The 6,310-nt window shown below is 34.8% G+C and overlaps 1 long non-coding RNA gene across 1 annotated transcript; it reads right to left on the bottom strand.

Moving 5' to 3' along the window:
* Nucleotides 1–1,291: 1,291 nt before the first annotated feature.
* On the bottom strand, nt 1,292–2,523 carry LOC104118213 (uncharacterized). Its single transcript, XR_011414892.1, has 2 exons — nt 2,022–2,523; nt 1,292–1,538 (listed from the first exon to the last, which is right to left on the bottom strand). It is a non-coding gene; the product is annotated as an uncharacterized lncRNA (long non-coding RNA).
* Nucleotides 2,524–6,310: the final 3,787 nt, after the last annotated feature.

Raw genomic sequence — 6,310 nt, 5'->3', positions numbered from 1 at the left:
ATTTTAGTGCATTTAATAAGGAAAATATTTCAATCATTAGATTAAAATACAATTTGCGCAAATTACGTGATAGATATTAAAGAGCAATCACAGCTAGCATGAATGAATATGTTGATCAACAAATAAAAGGTTGATTGCAAAGTTTTGTGGTAAAAATAAAATATTTTTTATTTTTTGACTTAACAGAAGATGATACCAATAATTACTCCAAAGAAGAATACGTAAATACTTTAATACCAAATGGTTTTCTACCATACAGGTTTGTTGTCAAACTCATTATATATATATATATAAAATTGACTAAGTTAAAATTGATCTTCCATTACATATAGGTTGATTTTGAAGAAAATATGTCTGTCGTGCTGCTGAAAAAACTTAGATCCACTGAATAGCTTTTGTAATAGCACAGAGATGGTATATACTAGAAGTTTTGATAATAACGTCATACATGCCGAAATTATGATACTGGTCAATGTGCTTCTAAGTATGTGTTTATCCCCGAATTCAACTTTCGTCTTTCGAAACCAAAGAATATCCTTTTAAATTTGTGTGCAATTATTTTTAAGTATGTTTTGTGTTTTGCAATTATAATAAATAAAGCACAAGGACAAACATCCTAAGTATTGGAGTATATTTATCGCAATATATTTTCTTACACAAACAGCAATATATTGCACTTACAACAAGAGTTCTGATTATGGCAGAGCAACCAAAGTATTAGAAGGAAACTTATACAAAAAACATCATCTACAAATAAGTGTTCGGTAAGATACGATCACATTAAATACTTTTAAACTATAATACATGATTATCTAACTAACATGACTAAATTGATCATTTGTGTACGTTCTGATGATGTCCTTTCATTTTGAATTCACGTATTATGCTAATGTAATAATATTTTTTGACATTTAGATGATTGTTGTATTATTCAATATAAAATTTCTCTCGTTAATTAAATTTTGATATTTCTTCATATAAATAAATCACATGCCATTATTAACGTGCAACGCATGTTCATAAATACTAGGATCTTTATTTACCAATTAAGTAATTAATTAAGGATACATATGTAAGTTACTTTGGCATTTCCACTTAGACACGACAACGAAATTATGAGCCTAGTTTTTTTAACTCTTGCCGTTCTGGACAACATTAAAGAGCTAAATTACATTCTGAAGTGGGGGAAGTAACTTAATTATACGTTACACAGGTTTGGGTTATGCCTAAACCCCCACCTTGAAGCTTTGAGGGAAAAAATGGACAAGTTCTTCGTTAGTACGTGACACAATTGCAAAAGTACTCCACAGCATCCAACTCATTGTATTTCCTTTCATATATAGTTAAGTAGCACGAATTAAATATTCACATAGAAGAAAGGGACCGATATATTATCAGTACAATTTCTTCATGAGAATGCAGTTTTATACATGATTATTTGTCATTTATTTATATTTTATTTTTGACTTCAACCACCAACATCATCAAATGCCGTTCTTATATAGTAGCCAACATCCATTTGCAACATTCAGATCGCCCTGCACCATTAAAATAAAACGGGATCAATATTCATTTAATTTGAGAAAGAAATACTAGTAAGCGTCTAGAGTTTATATAAACTTCTTATTTCTCGTGGGGTGGAGAGCATACACAAATATTTAAGTTAATCGGCAGTACAACTTCAACCAATGCTATTTTATGATAGCAAGTGAGAAGTCAGGATAAATATATAGGTTTAAATTAGCTATATTGACAGTGTAAATTATTTATACTATCAATATAATTTAGCCTATTATAACAAATTATTTACTCTATTTTCATTCTACAATCATGTTTATTATAAACAGTTACTGATTATTGCAAGTAATTTCAGTCTGATGGTTTAAACAATATCATACACTAGAGGTGATAAGAAATTAAACTCTTAAGTACATGTTTTCAAATATTGTCGAATGTATATATAGTTTTAAGTCAACCTGCTTATATTCATGCTATATACATCTATCGAATAAAAAAAATACCTTGCACAATTAGTGTTTTGGCCAACGGAAGGCAGAGATGAAGGCGTATGACACTGTTGTGAAGCAAGTGTGATACGAGTGGGATCATAATGAATACGTGAAAGTGCCATCTTTATACACTTGCAAACAGCTACACGATCCTTGCCATTTTTTATCACATTGGCTATGTCATTCAGTCCTTTGCAGCACATATTTGATGGCTTGTCCGATTTATGATGTTTCCCTCTAATATAAGACACACAAGGTACTATCCCTTTTGCAACAGTTTTACAAGAAGGTTCAGCAATTGCTGATGTTGCTAAAGCAAGCAAGAGAATGATCATAGTATAGAATAGCCTAGCCATTGTTTTTTTTGTTTTTTGTTTTTGGTGCTTGTGTGCAAAGGGGAAACTTAACTAGTATATCATTTATATCATGTAAGGCAAGTGGTTGTTGCCTGAATTTCTTGGGAGTTAGCACACAAGTATCGTGGAATGCTGATAATCCTCCACATTTCAAGAATGTAATTGATTCAATGTGTAACAGGAAAAAAAAAAAGAGAGAGAGAAAAACTAATTGATTATATATGTTAGGATCGGGAACCCGGGTAGTGCAGAATTTAGCCAAACAACGGTATAATGACAATAACAAAGACAATGGAAGTTGATAATAACGGCAATTAAAGAATATAAAGAAGACACAAATTTAACGTGGTTCGGTCAAGGTGACCTACGTCCACAAGCGAAGAGGAGCAATTTCACTATACCAACAAGAGTACAAAAGAGAGTACAAAATTAGAGTAAATACTCTAATTAATCCCAAATACCCCAAGAGAATAAACTCACCAGATCACTCCAAAGAAAGGGTTCACACAAGTGTTTCCCAACACTCACTTTCTTACAAAATACTCTATAATGAAATAAAGGAGGAGAAAGAAAGACAAGAATGAAAAGCTCTTGAATTTGTATGTTTGCAAATGAGGAGAAACTCCTCTATTTATAGCAAGAAATCCTTGGCCTAATAATGGATATTATGTCATGGCAAATGTCATGATCCACAAATTTGTTATAATGGATATTATGTCATGATCCACAAATTTGTTATAATGGATATTATGTCATGGCAAATATCATGAAAATTTAGGTATATTATAAATCTCCACCTTGGCCCAATTTCGGCTTATATATAGTAAATTTGCTCCACCTTCTCCGCAAAAACCCCAATGGGCAAAATCATTCTTCATAAATGCCAATCAAGTTCAGGCAAAGCTTGAACTTGGACACTAGAAGAGGTTTTGTGAACATGTCAGCAGGATTGTCTCTAGTGTTGATCTTCTGAACAAAGACTTTTCTTTCAGCAATGATTTCTCGGATGAAATGATACTTTATATCAATGTGCTTCGTCCTCTCATGATACATTTGATCTTTAGTCAAGTGAATGATACTTTGACTATCATAGAAAATGGTAATACCACTTTGGTGTAAACTGAGTTCCTCAAATAGACCCTTTAACTATAAAGCTTCTTTGATCGCCTCGGTCACTGTCATATATTCTTCTTCGGTAGTAGATAAAGCTACTACATGTTGTAATGTAGCTTTCCAACTAATAGCGCGACCACCGATGCAAAATAAATAGCCTGTCAGTGATCTTCTTTTGTCAAGATCACCTGCATAATCTGAGTCTACAAAACCAACCAAAGTGTTAGTATTTCTCCCAAACTCCAAACATGTGTTTAAAGTACCTCACAAGTATCTGAGAATCCATTTCACAGCATGCCAATGTGCTTTACCAGGGCAAGCCATATACTGGCTTATCACGCTCACTGCTTGTGAAATGTCTGGACGTGTACAAACCATTGCATACATAATACTGCCGACTGCACTGGAATAAGGAACTTGTGCCATGTACCTCTCTTCTTCCTCTGACTGCGGGGACTAAGCAGCTGATAACTTAAAATGAGCAGCAAGAGGGGTACTAACTGGTTTAGCATCTTTCATGCCAAACCTCTCCAAGACTTTCTCCAAGTACTTCTTTTGGGTCAGAAATAGCCTGTTGGCTTTTCGATCTCTTTTGATCTCCATGCCAAGGAATTTCTTAGCTGCTCCCAAATCTTTCATCTCAAATTCACTTTTCAGCTGACTCTTCAAATTGTGAATTTCTGTTAAATCCTTAGCAGCAATGAGCAGGTCATCAACATTTAATAATAGGTACACAAATAAACTATCATTTAACTTCCGAAAGTAAACACAACTATCATACATGCTCCTCGAATAACCATGACCCAACATAAAGGAATCAAACCTTTTATACCATTATCTTTGAGATTGCTTTAATCCGTACAAGGATTTCTTCAACAAGCAAACATGATCTTCTTTTCCTTCAATTTCAAATCCTTCGGGTTGATGCATGTATATTTGTTCCTCAAGTTCGCCATGTAAGAAAGTTATCTTAACATCAAGTTGTTCTAATTCCAAATCATACATGGCAACGAAGGCAAGCAAGACACGAATAGAGCTATGTTTAACAACAGATGAGAAAATATCATTAAAATCAACTTCTTGTACCTGACTATAGCCCTTTGCAACTAATCGTGCCTTATACCTTGCATTTTCAACCCTTGGAATGCCATCCTTTTTCTTAAAGACCCATTTGCAACCAACAATTCTTTCTCCTGATGGCGGCTTCACAAGAGATCAAGTACCATTCTCGTGGAGAGATTCAATTTCTTCATTCATTGCAATCAGCCACTTGGCTGAGTCAGCACCAGAAATTGCTTCTAAATATTTTGATGGTTCTCCAATTTCTTCAGTTTCCTGTGCAACTGAAAAAGCAAATGCAACATAATCTCCAAACCTTAATGGTTGTTTACCTTCTCTTCTTAGTCTATGTTTGGCTATAGAATACTCCTCTTCTTCTGGTTCAACTTCAGGAGTTTCAACTTCAGGAATTTCAGCTTCTGTCTCAACTTCAGGAGTTTCAACTGTATTTTGCTCTAAAGTTGATGAGCTTGGCTCAGAAGGAATGCCAATCTCAATCTTCACTTGGTTCTGTGTACTCTTTCCTTTATCTGTATTACAAGAACTAGAAGACTCTTTTCTAGAATGTAACATAGAGGATTCATCAAAGGTTACATCTCTGCTAATTATAAATTTTGGTGCCATGGGATCAGGATACCATAGTCGGTATCCTTTCACCCCAGATGCATACCCAAGGAAAATGCACTTTTTAGCCCTTGGCTCTAATTTTCCATCATTTACATGCATGTATGCAGGGAAACCAAATATCTTTAAATCAGAATAATTAGCAGAAGTACCTGACCACATCTCCTCTGGAGTCTTAAAGTTCAAAGGTGCATAAAGAGCTCGGTTGACAATATAACAAGCTGTAGAGATAGCTTCTGCCCAAAAGGCATTTGTCAACCCAACATTTGAAATCATGCAACGATCCCTTTCCAAAAGAGTTCTATTCATCCTTTCTGCCATACCATTTTGTTGAGGTGTCATTCTCACAGTACGATGTCGAGCAATTCCTTCATTCTTGCAAAAATCGTTGAATTCATCATTACAAAATTTCAAGCCATTATCTGTTCTAAGCCGCTTAACCTGTTTTCCTGTTTGCTTCTCAATCAAAACTTTCCATTGTTTGAAATTTAAGAAAACATCACTTTTATTTTTCAGGAAATAAACCCAAACTTTTCTTGAATAATCATCAATGAAAGTTAACATATACCTGGCACCACCTTTTGATGGGGTACGTGAAGGACCCCAAAGATCTGAATGAATGTAATCCAAAGTACCTTTTATTCTATGAATCGCTGAAGATTTGAAGCTAACTCTTTTTTACTTCCCGAACACACAATGTTCACAGAACTCCATATTTCGGGTACTTTGGCCACATAAGAGACCTCTTTTACCGAGGATGGAAAGACCTTTTTCACTCATATACCCCAATCGCATATGCCACAATTTGGTGATGTCAGAATCTGATTTATCTGATATTGAAACTGCAGCAACACCTGTAACAGTAAATCCCAAAAGAGTATACAACGTACCAGATCTGCGTGCTTTCATGATCACAAGAGCACCATGAGAAATTTTCAGAACTTCACCTTCACCTGTGTACTTGCACCCAAGAGATTCTAGAGTGCCCAAAGAGATGAGATTTTTCTTCAAGTCAGGAACATGTCTAACATCGGTGAGAGTTCTCACCACACCATCGTGCATTTTGATTCGGATGTACCTTTTCCAATAACTTTGCAGGCAGCATTGTTGCCCATCAAGATAACTCCACCTCCAATTGATTCATATGTG

This window comes from Nicotiana tomentosiformis, chromosome 1 (genome assembly GCF_000390325.3).
Source record: "Nicotiana tomentosiformis chromosome 1, ASM39032v3, whole genome shotgun sequence".
Lineage (NCBI taxonomy): Eukaryota > Viridiplantae > Streptophyta > Magnoliopsida > Solanales > Solanaceae > Nicotiana > Nicotiana tomentosiformis.
This window is presented reverse-complemented; position numbering and strand designations above follow the sequence as displayed.